This window comes from Trachypithecus francoisi, unplaced genomic scaffold, assembly GCF_009764315.1.
Source record: "Trachypithecus francoisi isolate TF-2019V2 unplaced genomic scaffold, Tfra_2.0 Lachesis_group15, whole genome shotgun sequence".
NCBI lineage: Eukaryota > Metazoa > Chordata > Mammalia > Primates > Cercopithecidae > Trachypithecus > Trachypithecus francoisi.
The window spans coordinates 108,998,180-109,021,655 of NW_022681460.1; the positions used below are offsets into that span (position 1 = coordinate 108,998,180).

General features: G+C 46.0%; 1 protein-coding gene across 4 annotated transcripts in view; it reads right to left on the reverse strand.

Annotated features, from left to right (window-relative positions):
- The window catches only part of RBFOX1 (RNA binding fox-1 homolog 1), a 2,535,170-nt gene that overhangs the window by 1,710,910 nt on the left and 800,784 nt on the right, over positions 1–23,476 (reverse strand). For 3 of the 4 annotated variants that reach the window (XM_033235808.1, XM_033235804.1, XM_033235807.1), the window contains exon 1: positions 8,578–9,579. The exons of the other annotated variant lie outside the window; for it this stretch is intronic. The gene's annotated coding sequence lies outside the window, so the exon portion shown is untranslated. Of the gene's footprint in view, positions 1–8,577; positions 9,580–23,476 lie in introns of those variants that run through there. 4 annotated transcript variants of the gene reach the window in all.

Consider the following 23,476-nt stretch of genomic DNA (forward strand, 5'->3'; position numbering starts at 1 on the left):
TAGACTGATCTCGAACTTCTGGCTGAAGCAATCTTCCTGCCTCAGCCTCCCAAACTGCTGGGATTGCAGGCAGGAACTACCATGCCCGGCCATTATGTTCCTAAAGAGAGGTATCAGCCATGCCCTTAATTCTCCCCCAAGGAAACTCCTGCACTTTCTCTAACTTGTGAAAAGGACTGTTTTCCCTCCATTGGGGAATTTCTGCATGCACACACTCCCTGCCTCCTCTTATCAGCCTTTGCAATCAACGGCAACCTGAACTGGACTCAGCTTTCTAAGGATGCTGAAGAAATAGGTATGATATGTACAATGTGGTAACAGTGAGCCATGCCATGGACATCTTTAAGAGACTCACTCGAGAACACAGGCAGTGACCCAGAATCAAGGCAGGGGGCTGCTCCCAAGGGAAACAGACACCAAGCCAACACCCCTGGGATCTGACCAGGGCTACTGATGCTGAATCAGCCCTCTCGATCCCCTGCTCCGTCACTTTTCATAACGAGTCTAATAAATTAGTGTTTCTCTCTGCCAATCAATCAGAGCCCATGCATATGGCTGCTGTCAGCATCCTCTGCAGGCAGAACTCCACACAGGGCCTCAAGTCTGTCAACGATCTCAACCGTACATTTGCAGCTATGCTGGGTTCTTCCCCCTTCACTCTCAATTTGTCACCTCAGTTACAGTCAAGAGGAAAATGTAGGAAGTGCATTCTGGGACCAATTTGCTGCCCAAAGGGATTGTGAAATTCTAGCAACAAAAACAAGGTTAATAATGCTATCATTATTATCAAGGGATAATAGTAATTGTCATGATTTTCATAGTCAGCCCCATGACTCCCACTTGCGCTAAATACACACTAGGTGCCACGCACTTTGCTAAGATAATTTAGGAGGCTGATTAATCCTCAGACGGACTGTACAGTGTTGTGATAATTATTCTCTCCATTTGTAAGCATAGAGTGAGGTTTAGAAAAATTGAAGAAAGTGAAAGGTTATGGAGCTAGAAAGCGATGGAGCTGGGATCTCAAGCCAGACACACTGATTCTGAAATCTCAGTGAAATACCTGCACTGCCTCCTTCCTCATACCTTATCATGGTGCCTCTGCTATTACCTGCATCCCAAGCATGCCCTTTCCACACACAGCAGGGGAGAGAACTGCTTGAGTCTGCAATCTTGACTTCCCATTTAGTCACTGGGCCTCAGTTCCTTCATCTGTCAAGTGGGTATAATAAAGGGTTTGCCATGAAGAGTTAATGAAATGACGCACAGGAAGCCCCAGCACAGAAGGAGCTTCCAGTAAGTTTATACTTATTAGAGTCCCAACCATGGTACAAAGAAGACAATTTTGAAAACCTCAAGTCCTCACCCTCATCTCTGACACTCTATATTCTAAAATTCACAGAAAAGAGACATCAACGTCTTGGGGAAATGCAGAACTAGCAATGAACAAGGTGATTGCACAAGTTCATCTATTATGCTGGCAAAGATCTAATTTTGTTCTCAGAAGAAATGAAGAGGGAAGCTGATTCAGAAGACGGTGATTAGATGGAGTGAGCAGTGGTTTGCACACCACATTTTGAGTGGCTATCAGAGCAGCTCCAGCTGTGACTGCATGATGCCCAAGGACTGCCTGTAGCCAGGCAGGTGGTCCAACCCCTCCCTCAAAATCATGCTCAGAGCGTGAGCCTAGAGAAAGAGGCCAGAGATGCCCTGGGCAGCCCAAGGTCTTGGGGCTCCAAGGAGACAAACAACAAGACAAGAGCCAGATTGCACCAGTGCAGAAATCCAGCGAGGCTCTTATACAACGATAAAGTAATATTGCAATAAATAGAAACAAGTGCCTTGTTTTCCTTTTGTGGCTCTAATGGGCTCAGCGTCACTTCTCAGAACAACTCAACCTATGCAGCAAGAGCTCCCTAACCAATGCACACACTGCCTCCCACCCTCCCCTGTGTCTTACAAAGGCAGCAAAAGGGGCCATGTGCACAGTGATAAGCATCAGGGGCTGTGGACTCAGACTGTCAGGTTCAAAATCCTGGAAGTGCCTCTTACCTGCTGTTGTGCCCTTGGACGAACTGCTTAACGCCTGCCTACACCCCACTCTTTATGTGCAAAATACGGATCTGAAAAGCACCAACCTCAAAGTGTGCGAGAACCTTCAAGTGGAATAATTCATTATTTCCATGTGGGGCTTCTGCTCTGTGCCTTGCACCACACTAGATGCTAAGGGGACAGTGATGTCCAAACAGGTGCATGCATGGCCCACCTGCAGTTGACGGTGCAGTGGAGTAAGAGAAAAAGGATAAAACAGAGTCACTCAATAAAATATAAAATGCCCCTGGGATGGCTGTAAAAAAAAAAAAAGGAGGATCCACACAGGGAAACAGGGACAGTTTCTCTAAGCCTGGGGCTTTTGAGCTGTAACCTGAAGGATGAGTAGGAAGTGAACAAGGTGAACTGCTGGGAGGGTGGGGGAGGCGATCACACGCCACAAACACATAGCACAATACACAGCCATGAAGGTACAGTGTTTGGTTCAGCTTGTGCTGTGTAGGAAGAGTTCAATCCATGTACACTTATTACGATGTTCATGGCACATATAACAGGCAATAATGGAGTTCCAGTATTGTGGATAAAGAGACAGTCAATATGGGAGGAAACGTGCATAGTCCAGTTGTCCAAACCCTCCATCAAATTGCACCTCCACCTTCCAAGGGCAGGGCAGCCTCTGAAGATGGACAATGTCAGCTGCATTTAGAGCTCTCCATAAGCAACCCACTTTGCACTGTCTATATCTGTCATTACCCTGGCCCACACCTACCAATGGGAGAATCTGTGGCCATACTCTGAAAGGGAACCTACCCGGACAGATGATCAATAAAGGGCATCTGTGTGCAACTGTTCTCAGGGTACTCCCAGGAGAGATGTCAGCCAAGCCATCAAAAGGATGTGGTGGAGGGGGGAGGGTAAGATGAGGGGGGAGGGTGTGATGGGGGGGAGCGTGGGGGGGAAGGTGGGGTGGGCGGGTGCGGCTGCTCACGCATGCACACATGATGTTGCATCTTTGAAGGGAGGCCCCAGAGAAAGAAAAGCTAAGTAGGCTAATATATACAGATGTATCCTCCCAGGGTCTTCCACCCTCACACAAAGAACATTACTGGAAAATGAGGTTCTTTTTCCCTATCAACTAATCCCTCTTCTTGAATGAAAGATTTCGGTCTAAGCCCTAAAAAGCAGGAGGTGGTGGGGAATCGAGTTTGATTTATCAGACATTGCAGGGCTTACCTTTTCAGATGTCACTGAGTCCACAGACCAAATTTGCTTATAGAAATGAGTTGAAACTTGGGGGAAAAAAAGAGCTGGCTGGCCAGGAAGGCATGCTTGTTTACTTACTCATCTCAAAAACACCTAACAAGTTTCCCATAATGTTTAAGGCATAAATATATCTTGGTATCTCTCCGCGTAAAATCCCCCAATGGTTTCCCATTAGAATAATAGCCAGGCTCCCTTCCCAGGCCTCAAGGGCCTATAGGACCAACCTTCAATTGTATGATTTTGTCATTGTTCCCACCTCTGGATCTTTGAGCTTGCTGATCTCCTTCTCTGAAACGCCCTCCATGCAGACAACCATCCTAGAATGGAATTCTGTCAGGACAAGGTGTCTGCATGTATTCATCACTCTGCACTTGAAGTGCTTTCAGTAGTGCTTGGCATACAGTGGGTGCTTGATGAACACTCAGGAAGTCATAGAAAGTAGGGGTGAATGAGGCTGGGCGTGGTGGCTCACACCTATAATTCTAGCGCTTTGGGAGGCCAAGGAGGCAGGTGGATCACTTGAGGCCAGGAGTTCAAGACCAGTGATGGGGAAACTCCATCCCCACTAAAAATACAAACACTAGCCAGGCATGGCAGTGCACACCTGCAATCCCAGCTACTCAGGAGGCTGAGGCAAGATCATCACTTGTACCCAGGAGGCGGCGACTGCAGTGAGCTGAGATCGCGCCACTGCACTACAGCCTGGGAGACAAAGTGAGACTCTGTTTCAAAAAAAAAAGAAAGTGGAGATGAGTAGAATACTCATTGGATACATGTATGGATCCATAAAGATCAGCTACTTCTTTTCACGTAGTTCTCAGGTCAAATCTCTCCTTTCTGGAATGTCCCCCCAAGTCACTATCACATTATAATTTTTGGAACCCTTGTCATTATCCTTATGAAAATATATTTCAACGTCTTGCTTATGATGTGGTTTCCCCTATGACAATATAAGCTCCAAGAAAGCAAAGTTCTGATCTGCCTTATTCACCACGCACAGGCTCTAACATGTGGTACGTTCCAAATAAATATTTATTGTATTAGCCACTCCTTCCCTGAAGACAACACACTCTTCCATAGTAGCAGGCCACGGTCACCCACGTCTCTTTGACTAGCGACCAATGACAAACCAGTGGTAATGAGTGACAGTGCTCAGAATGACTGCAGATTCAAAAAACGAGGACAGTTCCCTGTGTATATAACTCCACGCGTCACTTTTCATAAAAACCCCTAGTCCTGCGACTGAGTCTAACTGTGTTCACAGTTGACATCATCTCCAAGTGTTGGATCCCCTTGTTTTGAAGCTCCGTCACTGATTGATTCTTTAATTAAAGTTTTAATATTTATACGTGTGCCTCGAGGCAGTATTTTAAATAATGGAGGTAGACATTAGGAAGAGCCTCGTGGTGTCTTTAAAAACATCGCCTCGGAGTTTGAGGTCTCCGGCACAACGCTGTGCATAAATGTGAAAGCGACGGATTAAGGGATGATTTTAGGAAAGTCAGCCAGTATTAATTTGTGGATGCTGCTTACTGTGTAACTCCCATGCTGGGTGGCAAAGGCAGGACGAGCTGCCCTCTGTCCTTCAGAGCAAATGTGCTAGGATTTCAATAGTCTCCTTACACGCCACTGGGAAATTGCTGTGTCTCCAAAGTATTTTCTGTGTCAAATACGATTTCCCTCTTGGAATGTGTTCATTACTCCACACACATCGGCTTAAAGGATGCAAACAAAATGGTCTAATTTTTGGAAAGGTGAAATGTCAGATTCCTATACAGGGCAGACCCAATTTTCTGGATACAAAAAAATATATATTAACAGAAAAGACTCTGATAAAATATAATAGCTCGGGATGGTTCAACCTGAAAGGACTAAGCTTTTTTTTTTTTTTTCTAAAATCATCAGAGACATGAGGATGTCTAGAAGACCTGTGCTCAAACCTTACAGGAGGAGGTAAAAAAAAAAAAAAAAAAGAAGCTTCAATTATGATGAAGAGAAAAATAGGGGAGACTGGGTCCACTCCAGGAAGAGAAATCCACTCAGACCCATGTTACGGCTTCATTTCTGAGTGGAAAGCTCTGTAGCTTCAGGGTGATGTAAAAAACTGTATGTTCTACAGACAGCAAGATTTATTACAACATTACTGAAACTTTATACCTGTTGATTAGATCAGCAAATTCTCATTTCCCTGGCCCCCGAGACCCTGGCCACCACCTTCTACTCTCTGCTTCTATGAGTATGACGATTTTAGATCCCCAAGTTCCTCATACAGTAAAGGTAAATAACTCCTGAAGATCTCCTATACAACACTATCCGTAAAACAATCATGTATGATACATTTAAAAATCTTTTCATAGGGTACAGCCCATGTTGTGTTCTTGCCACAACAAAACTGAAATTCTTTCTAAAACCTGGATCAAGGTATTTGTGCATTCAGTTTGTTTATGGGCAAATGTGTGCCACAGATGTTTATATGTTTATACAATTAAATGTTATCATAAATTGTTTAAATACTATCACAACTTTTTTCTTTTTCTTTTTTTTTTTTTTTTTTTTTTTTGAGGCAGGGTCTCATTCTGGTCAACCAGACTGGAGTGCAGTAGTGTGATATCGGCTTACTACAGCCTCAACCTTCCCAGGCTCAAGTGATTCTCCCACCTCAGCCTCCAGGGTAGCTGGGATTACAGGTGTGCACCACCACACCCACCTAATTGTTTGTATTTTTAGTACAGACAGGGTTTTGCTAATTTGTCCAGGCTGGTCTTGAACTCCTGGATTCAAGCAAGTCACCCACCCAGAGTGATGGGATTACAGGCGTGAGCCACTGTACCTGGCCACAAAATTTTATATCTAAACACAGGAATTGCAATGTGTGAATCCCAGGACGAATGATAAAGCCACTTCTAATATTCTTCAATTCTTGTGTTTTCAAAATATTCTATGTATTTAAAAAATGATGTTCTAATTAAAAAAAAAAAAAAAAAAAAAACAGACTCGCTAAGGCAATACTTTCATCCCACGGGGCCAAGGAGATGAAGGTCTTCCAGTGGGTCAGAAGAAACGCACAACTGCTGCAAAAACTTAATTTCAGGTGTTTGTTGAGACAGCAAGTCAAATGCCACCAGCCTATGTCTTGGCCAGTGGGTTGACAGCTTGTCCATGCTCCTCCTTGGAACATGCAGTGAGCGGAATGGGAGACTTGAGGCTTCTGTTGCTTATTTAAAAGAAAATGCATGTGTGTAAGGCAAGCTGCCTGCCTTTCCTATCCCACTTGGTGTTATAAAGCTAGAAAATTAGAGCAATCTACTTGAAAGAATAAAGAAAGAAAACACATAATTCAGTCACTTACCATGTGCAAAAACCCTGTTCTAAATGTCTAGTGCTTTATGTAATCTACCCCCCAAACCCTCTGAGGACAGAACTGCGACTGAAACTCTGCTTTTACAGGTGACAACCAGAAGCTCAGAAAGGTAAAGTAACTTGCCCAAGGTCACACAGCCGGCAGATAACTGAGCCAGAAGCCCTGCGCTCTTCTGGGCCACAAAGCTCCACTCTCGGGACCCATAAGGTGTCACTTTCACTACTGCAAGGAATGATGACCTTTCTTCCTAGCCCGAGGCAACCATAAGCTAACTTAAGGAAAGCCCAGGGAATTCTTCCAAACGGAGGGCCTCCCTGATGAGCTCAAAGAGGACACAGGTTTTGAGTCAGCCCCACTTTTTACCAGCACAACTACTGCCAGCACCACCTTTACCCTTCATAGGCCCCAGGTCCTTTGCTTCTGAACATAAAAGATCTTGGCTAAAAATAAATCTGCCAGTAGCTCCAGCCAGGGCCTCTGTGGTCACTTAAAAATTGAAAGAATCCAGGCCCTCTCATCTTTTTCTTTTTTTTTTTTCTCTTTTGTAACAAAGATAAATGATAAATGGAGGGGAGATGAACTAGGACAGGGGGCAGGGAAGGGATCGCAGGCTGAGGCATGTCCTAAACTTGTGCGGTCAAGGCCAGGCCTCTCTGCACAATGGAGTTATTTAAAAATAAAAATAAACAGTCATTATTCTAATAAAGGAAAACCCAAGTTAGGAGACATGATGTTTCAACTCAAACAAAGCTACACGTCCCCCACTTTTTTTCAAGTTCAACTGAAAAGACCTGCCTTTGGGGTGCCAGTTGCCCTGACTGCCTGACCAGGATTTCCAAGCTCTTCAGTAGCCGCACCCCAGATGTTCTGGGGCCAGCAGGTGCACCCCAGCTCTGACCCACACAGGAGCAATGAGCTCCTTTCGCCCCCCACCCCCCCTCCCCCGGACACTCCCTGGTAGCAAGGATTGGAGTTTGGGGCTCCAGGACAAGGTTAGATCGGGGTCTTCCCCTCCCTTCCTGAGTGGACAGCTTCCGGGCTCCGCGTGACACCTGGTCCCCTAAGCTGGCGCCAGGGAGGCTCCAGGAGCTCACAGCCAAGTGGCCTCCCGGGCGGTGGGGAGATGGGAGCGGCGCCCCACTAGCCCCGCCCTCGCCTCCATCGCTGGACAATTGGTTGATTGGAGCTGACAAGCCCCCCCAGGCCTGCACTACAGCGCAGGGCTGACATCTGCTACTCCTGGGTTTCCTTCTCTGGTGTGAAGGTTCTCTAAGGCTCCCAGGAACCAGGGGCACAGCAGGAGTTTCCCATTCGCGGGTTTCCCGACTGGCCCCCTCCCCTGGGGTCGAGGTGGCACCGCGGGGCATTGATCCCAGTGCCAGTAAACACAGCGGCGCTCTCTCCAGATAAGCAAGCCTCCTCTTCCCCTCCTCCCACAAGGGGTTCGGGGCACCTAAACGTCTTCCCGGGTCACTGAGAAGCCTCCTTCTGCACACCCTGCCGGCGGGGGCAGCGGCCCGGGGGGCGCGCTGAGTGCATGCTTGCAGCCGGCCAGGGAGACTAATCAAAGTGCGCAGGCAGGCTCTTGCTGCTCCCGGCACCTAGGACTCGCTCCCAGGAGGACGGACGAGGTAGCCTGAATGCTTCGGAGGGGCGCTCTGGGGCGAGGAAGGATGCGCTTCTGGAAGCGACGCACAAGGGGGCTCAGGGTCTCGGCCCCCTGGGGGCGGGGGAGGGACACGCCTCGAGATCTTTCCACACACCCTTAAAAAGTTCCCGTCCAGAGCGCCCAGACTGGCTCTAGGAGGAGGCCAGTTATCGGGGACCCAGCGCTTCCCTCCGTGGGACCCTGTGGACAATGTCGGGGTGGCTGCAGAGGTGATGACTCTGCCTGGACTTACCTAGAACTCCCGGGGAGCCCGGCTGCGGTCGCGTTCTCGGCCCCAGACCCCCGAATTCCCGTGCGCTCTCTGCACCCCCAGCCACACTCACCATAAGCTGGAGGCGGCGGAAGGGGGTGCTGGCTTCTCACGCACTGTCCGCAACTTCGCGGGCAGGTCAGCCCCGCCCTGGCGCGCCTGCCTGGGCGCGGCGAGGGTCCGGACAGGCGGGGACCCTGACCGCCACTGGATGGGGGTCTGGAGCGCAAGGACTCTCAATCCCCGGCGCGCGGTCCGCTCCTGCTCTCTCTGCCTGGGCAAGACGCTTGGAGTTCTCCTGCCCCGGACGCCGGGGCGGGGCCCACGGCTGGCTGTCCCCTCCAGATGCGGGGTGCTCGGCTCGGCTCACTCCTTCCTTCTTCAGCTCCGGAGGCGCGCGCGTGGGTCCAGCCAGTGCCGCCGCCTCTGCTGTTCCCGGGGCTGGCAGAGCGCCCCCGCCCCACCGCGGGTGCTGCTGAGGGGCTGGGGCGAAGGGGGAGGGATTCCCCTCCGCGAGTTCGGGTTTCCCCACCCAACGCGGCCTCTGGGCTCCGTGCTCCGTCCGCTGTCCGCCGCCCGCCGCGCTGCTTGGAGAACCACTTCAGGGCAGTGCAGCCAGTCCCACCGGCTCCGGCTGGAGGAAGCGGCGGCAGCGCGGCTCGCACGGGGACTGGAAAGGAGGTGACCTTCAAACCCTGCGCTCGGGAGACCGGGAAGGGGGCTGGGGTGATCGAGGGAGCGGTGTGTGCACCCAGACGGCCAGCAAGGGCGCTTGCAGGCGGGCGGGAGAGAATAGAGAGAAAATCTTCCAACAAAAATATAGATTAGAAAATAAACAAAGGAGAGCGGGAGAGAGCGCGAGAAAATATGTGCATGTGTGTGTGTGCGTGTGTCTGTGTGTGTGTGAGCGCGCGACAAGCAGCGAGCAGCCCCGGCTGCGGAGCCAAAAATAATCCGGTGCGCGAGGGAGCGCCCCCTCCCCCTTCCCCTCGCCAGCGCCGCCGCCGCCGCCGCGGTCACGCGTGCAGCCCTGGATTCCAGGGGGCGGCGGCGGACACGCGACCCGGTGCCTTGGTCTCCTGGCCTAAAGGGGAAAGAGGGTGAAAGTTGGATGTTGGGTCAATGAGCCCAAGACTTTCACCTGCGCCCGTCCTCGTCCTGGTGGTCCCCAGGTGGGCTCACTCATTGAGCACTAGCGCCCTCCTCCCGACCCCAATCAAAGTAGACAAATCCTCCCGAGAGACGCTAAGTGGAGGCAGCTTCTTGCCCCAGTCCTTTCTTCTCTGAGGAAGTTTTCTGGCAAGTCTTCAAATCTCGCGGCCAGGCAGAGACTGAGCCCTATCCAAGATGCAAAAAGTTATTCAGGCTGGATGCCATGCAGGGCTGGGGTGGATGTGGCTGGCCTGGGACGCCTCCAATCCTCACAGCTGGGCCTCTCCTGTCCGGCCCCCTTCCTGGCCACCTACTCCTGCAGTGGACGCTGAAGGGGTCTAGGGATTGTCCTCCTAGCAGATGCCTTAGAGCCAGAAGCCCCATGACGGCTTAATACACACTAGCACTTAATAAGCACTTACTTTCCACCAGATGCTGTTTTAAGCACTTTACATAGAGTCTTTTCAACAACTGGAAGTATATACTGGAGGTTTATCCATTTCACAGATGCTTACAGAGATTAAAGCAGTATTTCTCCCTTTCTGGGTCCCACTCTGGACTTGAGTGAGAAACTCTGCTCCTTTCCCCATCTTTTCCTTTCCCTCACTCCCGTTCTTCCTCCCTCCCTCCCTTTCTTCCTTCCTCCTTTCCTCCCTTCCTTCCTTCCTCCCTTCCTCTTTTTTCCACAACTATTCCAGGAGATTTTGTTGTACAATAAAGTCAGTCTGAGGTTCAGTGAGTTGTAATTTGTTCAAGGTCACATAGCTGGCAAGGAACCAGGATTCCCCAGGCAGTCTACCTAATTTTATGTGGCACCACCCTGCCTTCTGAAGGGCAGATGGGATTGGACAAGGCCAGATTCCAGCCTTGAGCACTTGATCTGAGGCTCCTGTTCATTTTCCCGTCCTGTGATGTGATTGCGTTTGCACTTATACCATGGATCCTCTTCTAAGAAATGCTGTAAGCTTTCCAAAAGAGGGGGGCCATGTGATGTGCATTCCTTTGTACAAGATGTACGTGTATTTCCTAGCGCCCATCAAGGAGCAGATTCATTAGGGGTTCCTCTTGCAATCCTATCGGGCTGGGGTTTCTTTCAACCTCAGAATAAAAGAAAGGGAACTTCTGCCTATAACTGGATTACTTTTTAAAGCATGCAATATTTGATCACCCTTTGAAAAAGTAAGTTTGCAAAATCCAAAAGACATCTTTATCATTGGCCCCGGCGATTTTGCAATTTGGGTTGGTTTTTACCATACGTTTCCTTAGAACTCTCTTTGATAATAACATATTTGTATGTAAGCAAGTTTTTTTTCTTTATACTAGTCTCATCCTTCAGTGATAGCAAAATGAAACCATAAATCGGGGTTGGTAACATCATAATCATTTCCCCCCAGAAACTGTTTACATTGGGAAAACCACCGAATTTAAATATAATTGTCTAGCCGTGCAGGGAGATGAGATGGGTTGTAAAAGAGGTATTCTCAATTTAAAAGCAAATTATCAATAATGAGAGAAGAAATAAATGGCAGTTAATGGGAAATTTTGTTGAAATATAATGTTTTGTGCAAATTCACCAACAGGAAGTGTTTCTCTATTCTCCTTCATTTTTTATTCCAGAAAGGAACAAATGAATGCAATCATTCAAGGCGGTAACATCAGCTGTTGTTTCATTAAAATGGGTAATTGCTGGGCCCTTTGATTATTTTTTAATACATATATATATATATTACCATTGGAAATGAAATAAAACATATTCAGCTATCTGAAAATCAAGGTCAGCTTGAGTCTGCTCTGATTTATTTATTGTAGAGTAGAAATAGGCTTAGATAGATTAGTGATGAGTGTCAGGCATGACTCACTGGTACCTGTATTGCTACATGGCTTAAGAAACTTAATATGTGTGGGAGGCATCCATTACAATTTAAAACAAAATTAGAGCAAAGATCAATATGGCATGCCATTATGCTATTCATTTGGAAAGTATTAGTTTCTTTCTCACAATGACCTTTCGCGTTCCAAGTATAGTTTTTCCTGTCATTTCTACATGTTGAGCCACTGGAAGGTAAATGACAGGTGCTGAAGTTGACAGCTCCCAAGACAACCCAGGGCCAAGAATCGCCCTGCTATGGTTAGAAAAAACCTGGAGACTTTGGCTCCTCCTACTGGACATGAAAATTACTTCCCAATTTGTGATCTAAGCAAATGTCAAAAACGGCATCTTCCATATAGCTGGTTTAAAAAGAACAAGGACTTTGTAGCCTCCTACTTGGCTGAGAGCTATCTAAAGTGTAAATTTCATCATCTTACTTTCAAACATAGGATCTTCCCATAGCTCTTCATTATTCCCCAGGATAAGGTCTAAAGTTGTCCATGTGGTTTACCAGCTCCGGGCTTTTTTTCTTTTCTTTTGAGACGGAGTCTCACTCTGTCACCCAGGCTGGAGTGCAGTGGCGCTATCTTGGCTCACTGCAAGCTCCGCCTCCTGGGTTCTGGCTATTCTCCTGCCTCAGCCTCCCGAGTAGCTGGGACCACAGGTGCATGCCACCACGCCCGGCTTTTTTTTTTTTTTTTTTTTTTTTTTTTTGGTATTTTTAGTAGAGACGGGGTTTCACCTTGTTAGCCAGGATGGTGTCAATCTCCTGACTTCATGATCCATCCGCCTCGGCCTCCCAAAGTGCTGGGATTACAGGCATGAGCCACCGCGCCTGGCTGCTCCTGGCACTTTTTAAGTTGACTTTGTGACCCAGGAGGGCTGTTCTCTTGCTGTATCCAGCCTTTTGTATATGTTGTTCATCCAGCCAGGAATACTCTTACATACACTCTTTTCCTGGATAGCTTCTGTTTAGTTTTTAGATCTCCATTTCAATATCACTTTCTCCCTGCCAATCCTTCATCTCCCTACCCAGCCCTCCATACACACAGACAAGGTCTTCTTGTGAACTCCTCTAACACCTCCATTTACCCTTACCCTGTCATTTGTCTCAGCTTACCGTAAATGTTGTTCTCTTCTATTAAACTAAAAGGTCTTGATGTCAAAGATTTGTTCCCTGATGCACAGCACCAGCCACATAATAAGCTCAGTAAATGTTTGGTGAACTTTCCTTCTGCCCTGAAGTAGATTGCTGTCTAAATGGGCTAACCACTTTGGAATGAATTGAGAAGTCAACCTGCTCATCCATTTATGTAGTCCTTTATTGTTTCAGTCACCAAACATGCATCCTTCTTGAGGCTAGTCCCCCATGTAAACCATTTAGTATATAACCTAGACTCCGTTTCTGCACTCAAGAAGCTTATAGTCCAATAGCATATGCAAACACATAAATAAGTGATTGCAACTGTCTTGAAAGATTTGGCCAATATTCAATAGGGGCCTATAGCCAGATATGGCAGAAGGGCAGGTCAGGCAAAGCATTCTAGAGAAGGTCATGTCTAAATAGAGAAGATAAGTAGGAATTCCCCAGAGAGTTGGGTGATGGATATTTCCGAAGGAGAATACAGCTTATGAAAGTGCCTGAAGCAAAACAGCATAGCTCCTTCTAGGAACAGCAAATCAGTTCAATATAAATACAGTCATGTTGAAGTCAAGGGGCTGGACACTGGTGGAAGAGCCAAGACAGTAGGAGTTGGAACTAAAGATGTGGGCTAGGGAAGGCTCAAAGCAGACTCTGAAATGACTTGTAAGGCATATTTGCTTTACCACAGGCAGTGGAGAGGGACTAGTTAGCTTTTCAAGATGCACCATTACCATAATGATTTCCAGTGCCAATCCTCTGGGCTTCACTCTGCCTTCACTGAGGTTTCAATGACCATTTTCTCCATTATTATTTTATATTTGTTTAAGAACTTTTCCAGAAGGTCAGGGTAAACATCCAGTGAATTCCAGAGATTTGTAGATTACTCCACAGTACTCTAGGATTTTTAAGAGATTATCAGTGATCTATCACACAGAATAGGAAAAGGATGAAAAAAGCAAGCTAAAAAAATCTAGTATCTAAAAATCTAAGAAGGCAAGAGGTAGTGGTTCTTCCTTGTACCTGTAATCCCATCAGTCTGGGAGGCTGAAGTGGGCAGATTGCTTGAGCCTAGGAGTTAGAGACCAGCTTGGGAAACACAGTGAAACCCCATCTCTACAAGAAATTTAAAATATTAGCCAGGTGTGGTGGTGTGCACCTGTAGTCTCAGCTACTTGGGAGGCTGAGGTGGGGGGATTGAGGCTACAGTAAGCTGCAACCACACCACTGCACTCCAACCTGGGCAACGGATTGAGACTTGGTCTCAGAAAAAAAAAAAAATCAAGTAGCCAAGCATCCTTTTAATCCTCCTCTCAAGTATACCTTTCAATAGCAGTCACAGAAGAGTTCATATGTTACTCCAAAGTATTCATAAATGACTCTGGGTTCAATAAAATGTTTTGCGCAATTTAAATATTATATAAGACCTACTTTGCCCTCAAGTTCTCAGTCTTCAGACTTACCTGAAGGCTTCCTCACAGTCTGAGTCCACTAATGAACTAATTAAAACAGTCTGAGGACCACGGGGACTGGATTGCACCTTATATTCTCTGTTCCCCCCTCAGTCCTTGGGCACATGGCAGACACTCGATATATAGTTATTGATTGCTTGAACTAACTCACCATCTATCATGTAGGTCAGGGTTTTGATATTAACCAAGGCATTTAATACTGAGAATGAGCTATTCAGTGTCCAGAGATGAGGTCTCTTTGTTCCGAAAAGACACCAACTTTCACACTGTTTCAAAGTGTCTTTGAAATAGTAAACATGATAGTTTTTCCTCTTCTACTTGGGCTCATTCCTTTTCATCTCCTGCCTACATCCCCTTAATAAGATGGAGAAAATATTAATGGTAACAAAAATAGCACCTTAAGCTATGGTCATGCTGATAACAAAAACAGCTACAAAAGTAACAAGCATGTGGTATTTACTATATAATCTCTTTGACTGTATATCTCATTTAGTCCTCACAGTGTAACTCTAGGTGTAAGCAGTATTATGATTTCCTTTTTAAATAGATGAGCAAACCAAAGCTTAAAAAAAGGAGGAAATTCAGTGTCTTGCCCAACGTCACAGAGCTGGCTAGTGGTTAGAGTGGTACTCAAAACTTAAGTCTGTTTTGTGTCAGAGCTGGGTTTATGAGACATAAATCGTGATGCAGCTTGTCTTTCTGTTTACTAGGACTCATCTCCATGTAGCCAGGCTTAGAATCATGTCATTGATTCATGATCATGAGAGTGGAGATTCCTAACCAACTGGTCTTAGAATAACAATAATACAAAAGAAGGTTCAGTAATCTGTGGCACCAAATGGGAGCCTGCCTATATAAAGAACACTTTGGAAACAAATATTCTGAGCGTCATCAGATTCAAGTAAAAATTCCTGATTTCTTGGCCAATAATAAGTAGAAACTAAGCTGTGTCTTTGATTTAGGGCAGGCTAGTTTATATGCTATTTAGTATACCTTTATGAAACATACTATCATATGTTACTATCTTTTAGAAACATATAATACTAAACTAAAACATACTATCTTTTAAAAATAAGAGAATGGAGCTGATGAGTAGGACAGCCTGTGTTCATATCCCATATCTACTACTTAATAACAATGTGAACTAAACAAGATGTTTAGGAGACATCACTATTCACTTTCCTGCACATAAAATGGGGACAATGACAACAACGATGATGACGATGATGATGATGATGATATAATTAACATATTAATAGTTACTCTCAATACAGTGGGCAGTAGAGATTCCCATCTCCAAATATGGTAACTATTCTCCTTGTAAGCGATTACTTCAGGAACTGTCATAGGTTCCAAGTCACCTGATCTAGGAGAATATTGTTATTACTTTTTAGAAAACATTTCCTTTATCCAAGTGAAGGCCACAGGAAAATATATTTTTTCTTTACCTCCAGATGTTTTCTCATGGGATTGGGACCTATGGACCCTCCGCAGGTACCTTGCCACCAGCCTGAGGACAAACTAATACTGAAGATGGCAGGGCAGGGAAGAATAAAGGACCAGTAACATCCAGAAAATTGTGAAGCTGCTACATCAGCTGGCTTTCAAAACTACCATACCGCTGCATTCCCTGTTCCATGAGATGACACATCCCCATTTTGCATTAGCTTGTTGAAGATGACATATTGCCTATAGCAGGGTTTTTCAAACTTAGCACTACTGACATTTTGAGCCAGATGACCCTTTGCTGTGGAGGGGCTCCCTGGGCACTGTGGGATGTTTAGCTGTAGTCTTGGCTTCTACCCATTAGGTGCCAGTACTCCTCCCAAATGTGTACAGATATTTTCATGTGCTCCCCAAGGGACAAAATCTCCCCAAGGTGGGAACCACTGGTCTAAAGCATCCTCACCAATATGGCGATAGTGATGGCGGCAATAGAACTACTAATAGCAACATATAAATAGCAATGAGCATATATTCAGCCTTACTATGCACTAGGCACTAGGTCTATACCTCCATTCAGATTCTCATTGAGTCCTCATAACAACACTATAAACCAGATTACCATCCTCATTCTACAGATGAGGTCTAGAGAAATGAAGACATTTGCTCACAGTCGCCAAGCTAGTAAGCAATTAATTTAGGATCCAAATCCAGCTCAGTGATGATTCTTCTCACCCAGCACTGTCGGGAGAATTAAATGACAGAATCCATGAGAAATTTCTCACCGTTGTGCCTGGCACATGGTACCTGCTCTGTGGAAGTGAGTGGTGACTTCCTCAGAACAGCCATACAACAGGGTCATCTTGAAGAAATGCAAGATGGTGTGGGCGATGCCACCTTACAAATATTGTAGTTCCCTCCTCTCATGCTTCATATTGGGCTGAGTGTTCCAGCCAACACCACATTACCTCAAACTAACAAAGACGACAAGATCACCACTGTCCATGGTTAACCCAGAACTGATCACAACCTCCTTTTCTCCAACTTGGAGAGTAAGTGCAAGTCCTGACTGTGGGTGGCCATTGGCAAAAAGTGGTCACCAGCTTTGCTCACTCACTAATGGATGGTAAATTGGGAGACACATGCAAGCTTCATACTGCTGCGGGGTGGAACAGCAAGAAGTCATTACATGTCCATTTAGGACTTGTGCAGAAGAGTGAAAATAAAAATATTTTTGAGAACATACTCTATGCCAAGCCTGAGACATGACCTTTAACTACAGAGAAGCCTACAAGACAGTTGTAGTGCTATTCCCATTTTAGAGATAAGGAAAACTGAGGCTCAGAGGAAAACAAGTAAATTTTCAAAGCTTACAAACGTAAGCTCAAGACTTTGGTTTTAAATCTTTAACAGTCTGATATCCCCAGAACCTCTGTTTATGTATAGGGGATCAAAGGCCAATTTAAAAAAACACTCTGTAAATTTTCTGAAGTGCCACTAAAAATCATTTTGTAAGAACAAAGGCTGCTTTAAATAGCTCCATCTAAAGTCAACCACGAAGGTTAAAAATGAGACTTATCAAGGGGGACAAAAAGTTGTGAGTCAATGAGGTGTAAATAGTTAATGAATTTAGAATCAGAACATACGTAGTTTTGCCTTAATGTACTAACACCTCAGGGGGGAAAATGTTCCCTGTATCAGCAGCACAGAGTATTGACAATCGATTTCCTTCAAATGCACTTAACTTTATTTTAAGTCCTAGTCTTTTTATTACAAATGGATAAGTAAAGATATTTAAGCCATTTAGGATGAAATATGCAACCTTACAAAGAAGAGTATGCATTTGCAGTGGTTACTGGTGGGTTATAGATGCTCCAAGCAGTAAAATATCTGTAAATTATGGTCAAAGTGTGCATTACTCTGCTTCCACTTGTACATTTATTATTTCTATTTATTCCTTATGCTTCGATTAAGACACATGAACCACTAAAGAAAAAAAATTACAATCCCTGGGAATATCTTTAAGGACTACAGAGTAGATACTATGAGGGCAATATAAAGAAATGGCTAAAACTTAGGATTCTGGAAGCTGAACATAAACATCTAACGGATACCATTTGGGCATTTAGTCAAAAGTGAACTCCCTTCCACGAAACATGTTTCCATCCACTTCAGCCTTCTCTGATAGGGTTCTTCTACACCATTGCTTTAGCGGTGGCTCAACAAGCTTTGCTCCTTAATCAGCAGATGCTCTTTTTGCTTCCTCCAAAAGCCGACCATGAGACAAGCATTTGAATGTAAGTACTGAACTGGGAAGGTGAATCCAGGAAACGGCCCAGTGGTCAGGAGTGGGGAAGTAAATGGAGAACAGACAGAAGCCAACAAAAAGTGTGTCATCAAGCAAGTTACCACTGTGAGTACCTGGAAATTCTTCCCAATAAAGAATTCTTGGGCCCGGGTGCGGTGGCTCAAGCCTGTAATCCCAGCACTTTGGGAGGCCGAGACGGGCGGATCATGAGGTCAGGAGATCGAGACCATCCTGGCTAACATGGTGAAACCCCGTCTCTACTAAAAAATACAAAAAAACTAGCCGGGCGTGGTGACGGGCACCTGTAGTCCCAGCTACTCGGGAGGCTGAGGCAGGAGAATGGTGTGAACCCGGGAGGCGGAGCTTGCAGTAAGCTGAGATCCGGCCACTGCACTCCAGCCTGGGCGACAGAGCAAGACTCCGTCTCAAAAAAAAATAATAATAATAATTCTTGGAGCTCGTATAGAACATACTCCCCAGAGTGATCACCCACCCACCGCCACTGGGGCAAGAGAGCTGGAATATACATTCACCGGTTTCCACCGCCACTGGGGCAAGAGAGCTGGAATATACATTCTCCGGTTTCCAGCACTCATTGGTGAGGGTTGGTTATCCTAGGGAGGGGAAGTGTTAATCCCATACCACTTCCAGCCTTCCTTGGGCATGGGTGAGCAGAATTCAGTGACCAAAGAGAGTTGTCAGATGCTGGGATTTGGAAGTCCCGCCTGCATGCATGTTAATGGAAAGCACCTGGGGACAGGAGGTGTGGGGGCAACACAGCACCCTCAGTATTCTCAATATCCCCAGGAAGAAAGAAGGGAAACTGTTAGCTTTACAGCAGCAACCGTATACCTGATAGGAAAGAAAAACCCCAGTATCTCTCCTCACCTATGGAGCTCCACTGACGGAAGTCAAAATGTCCTGTGGCTGTGCAACTGCAGCGTGTGTAAGAATCATCGGTAATGCTTAACAAAATCCAGATCCCCGGCTTCAAGCTGGAGATTCTGATTCAGGAACTATAGGATGAGAACAGGAATCTGAATTTTCAAATCCCCCTACACACACCCACACACACACACACACACATGCTGCCCCATGTCACAGATATTCCAAATACCTGATAAGGAATATCAGTGCATTTTGTCCAACAACAGAGTAACTGTGGATAGGGTTGGAGGTGGGGGGAGGAGGGATTTAACGTGATTGTAAGATCTGAGGGCTTTGTGCATGGATATTTCCCTTCTCTTTGAAAACATGATTGCTTGCTGTGCTCTCAAACTCTCAGAAAGGAGGTAATTGTTAGCAGGGCTCTTTCTGAAGCACTGATTATGCACCATGAATATATTAAAATCTGCAGGTATTTTGCAGGGAACCCATAGGAACACTCAGGAAGTGCCATTTCTAAGTCCCTGGAGCCACAACTAGGACTAAGAAACAGTGATGTAATGTCTTAGGAAGAATAAACAAATTAGGCATCAGAAATTCTTGTCCCAGAATGGCAAGTGGAGGCAGTCAAGCCCTGTGGAACCGGCTTCTTCACATCAAAGCCCTACTTGACTCACAGGTGTGAGAGCAAAGTGCAACCAGGTGAAAATGAGTTGGCAGTTTTAGGTGGTAGACAAATGGAATGAGGTACCATCATGGCTTTTTGGTAAGTCTTTTTTAGACAGCATGAAATGGCAGTCATCCTGGACCTGGAATCACTGTTGAAGAATATTGTCAACCCGACGTTTGCACAAGATGCTCTTTTACAATGGACAAGATGGAGAAGGAAAAAAAAAAAAGGAAAAGACAAACCATATGCCTTATGATAGCAGGTAGAATTTTCTTGCATCCCTTTCTATTTTTAGTTGAAAAGGCATTTCACAGATGTCAGCAGCCATTAATAGACCAATAAAAGAAGGGGTAGCCAACTTGAGAGGCTGTCAATGAGAAGGCCATCCGTCTATTTGATTTCTCTACCTCTTCCTGCTTTGATTCGTCTCTGTGTTCGAAAGCTCTAAGACGAGTTTGCTTGCCATTATTCCGTAAGGCAATTAAGCAACTTGGCAATAAAAGCAACCACATTTTTCCTGGAGTAGTTCACGGAGAACACAGAACAGCACAGGACAGATGTTGAACCAAAACGTAGGTACTTATCTGAACACACTTCTTTGTGCCAAGACAAAACGCTCTGCCAGGGTACTGGCTCCCATCTTCCCATTCCTCCCCTGGGATCTCTTTTCCAACAGCTAATCCTTCCCTCTGCTCCATCTCCAAACTCCCCCTGGCTGTCAGGATATACACATGCTGAAGCTCTGGGATATGACTCCAGCTCCTTCAACTCATCCTGAACCTTAACCGCACTCTTGGTTTGGATGTGCCTCTAACCAGCAAGCTTTTTGAAAATGGTAATCCACATTTATCACCTCCAGCTTCTCTAGCATCTGGTGACCCCCTGCCATTTCCCATTCACACCACTCCACTGAAGCTACTGTCTTAGCATCTTCTTCATGGACAACCCCAACCCACTCTCCCACCATGACCATGTGCATTCCTGGATCCCAGCTGCTATTTTTTCATCATAGGATGTATGAACAATCTCCTGGCAGCTCTCTGTGGCTTCAGGAACACCACACTCCTGGCCACCTTCCTGCTTCTGAACTGCCCCATCCTTCTTGTCTCTTTATTCACTCTGCCTACACATTACTTTTTTTTTGAGATAGAGTCTCACTACGCCACCCAGGCTGGAGTACAGTGGCACCATCTCAGCTCACTGCAATCTCTGCGTGTCAGGTTCAAGTGATCCTCCTGCTTTAGCCTCCTGAGTAGCTGAGACTACAGGTACATGCCACCATGCCTGGCTAATGTTTTGTGTTTTCAGTAGAGATGGGGTTTCACCACTGACCTCAGTGATCTGGTCTTAAACTCCTGACCTCAAGTGATCTGCCCACATCCACCTCCTAAAGCGTTGGGATTACAGATGTGAGCCACTGCACCTGGCCCACACCACCTTTCTTAAATGATGCTCCTCTCCATCTCATTCTCCACGAGTTCCCCTAAATCACTTCCTACAGATATCATCGATGTCCCCATGGCTGCTAGATATCAAAGCTCTGTGCACCTCTCACCTCTTGGCTAAGTTCCCATATCCATATCTCCAGCTCGGAACACATCATCACCTGGCTATCTGCCAGGCATCTGGGGCCGCTGTTTACAATCAATCTATTCACTCATCCCACAAGTATTTATTGAGTGCCTACTATTTATGCAAACTAAAGTGGAAACAAAATATCCACTGTATTAGTGGTAAGTGTTTACTCCAAAATTTAGCGGCTCAAAACAACAAACATCAACTCACAGTGCCTATGGGTCAGGATGTAGCTTGGCTCTGCTGGGTACCTCTCGTTCAAGGTCTCTGTTAAGGCTGGAATCAACACATCAACTGTGGCTGCAGTTTCATCCCAAGACCTGACTGAAGAAGGATCCAGCTGCCTGCTCACTCATGTGACTGCTGGCAGGATTCAGTTCCTCGGGGGCTTCAGGCTACTGGTCACCCTCAGTGCCCTGTCATGTTAGGCTCTCCAGCGGGCAGGTCAGGATGTAGCAGCTGGATCCCCTTAGAGCAGGAGAGCAAGTACCCAAGAGAGAAACTGACTTCTTCTTATGACTCAGTCCTGGAAGTGATATCTCATCATTTCTGTCTGATTCCACTTATTGGAAGTGAATCAATACATTCAGAGCAAGCTAAAAGGGAGGTTACATTGACTATGGATACCAGGAGAGAGGAATCATCTAGTGCCATCTTAGAGGGTGACTGTCATATCCCCATTCCCAGAAAGCTTGGTTCCAGTGAGATATAATCCTACACGGATGGCAGAGATATGGGAGGAAAATATGAGGAGAGAAGGCGGACCCATGTGATGGAAGAGCTTGTGTGCAGAGCATGCAATTCAACATGTCTCCAATAAAACTCTCATTCCCTCCTACAGTCCTCCTGGGTTCCCCTCATTTCTACTCACTGCATCTTATCGCCTCTTGTCTGGCCTTGAACAATAGCTTTAGCTGGTATTATGAAAACCCACTCTCCACATATCCAAGACCAGTATCTTAAAATACTCAATTTGTCAGGTCTCTCTCTTCCCCTTCTGAGTGACAGAAACTCAACTCAAAGTAGTTGAAGCTGAAAATGGGATTTATGGACACATAAGTGTAATAATTCTAAGGAACACTTGCTTCAGGCAATGGTGGAGCCAAACGCTTCATCAGTGAGGACCCTTCTGGCTCCATCTCTTCTTTCTGCTTTCTTCTGTGTCATGGTCCACATTGGCAGGTTCTTTAGTTACTGCATCAAAATGCCCTCCAATAGGCACAGACTGACATGTAATATTCTACCAACTACTAACTCCAGCAGAATGAGAACATTTTTTTCTTTTTTCTTTTTCCTAAAGTAGGGCTCAAACAAATCCTTCTGTATGCACTCACTGGTCCAGACAGGATCACACGCCCGGGGCTGAACCATCATTGTGACGTGGTGGATGCAGCACTCTCACCGGCCACGTCTGTAGAACCAGAGTACAGATTCAACCCCACCTAAACTGTCTGGTCTGAGAATGGGGGAGAGGTGATTTCCCCATAGGAAACCAGGGTGTTATTACCAGTAAAGTTATCCAGATGCTAAACAGCTAAGTAATTAGACAGGCAATACAACACAAATGTTAACACACCACTTATCTAATGAATAACCTCATCGCCTGTCAACCTCTCCACCCCCTAGAGGATCAAGTTCTAACATCTTTGCTTACCATACAAGACTCTCCATGAATTGGTCCAAGCCTGCCTTCCTAGCCTCGTCTGCTATACAGTCTGATTTCACCCACAAAGAACGACACATTCGTCTCTCAATAGTCTCTTCTGTCATCCCACTGCACCCATTTGCCTGGCGTGCTAAATTTCTACTTCATCACCTGTTGAGCCATATACATGACTCAAGACCCAGCTCAAATGCCACTAGCCTTTTATAAAAATCCACCCAACTCCTCCTGGCTGAATCAACTGCTCTTTTCCTAAGAAACTGTGTAAACGTCTCTACTGAACAGTCTTTCTCAACAGGGGCAATGTTGTCCCCCCAGGGGCATTTGGCAATGTCTAGAGACATTTTTGGTTGTCATGACTGGAGAAGGGATACTTGTGGTATCCAGTGGGTAGAGGCCAGGGAGGCTGTTTAATATCCTACAACACACAGGCAGGGCCCCACAGCAAAATGACCCAGCTCAGAATGTCAACACTGCCAAAGTCCAAAACCCTTGTATCAGGTAACACTTCATGCCTTGTATCACAACAATCAATTCCATGTCTTCCCAACGAGACCATGAGCTCCTCAGGGGCAGGGACACTGCTGCATTTGTCAATGTGCTCCCAGCTCTAGCAGGTGCCTGGCCCATAGCAGATGCTCAACAAACATTGGCAGAATGACTGCATAAGGGAATGAGTGTCCAGATGGGCTTATGAAACAT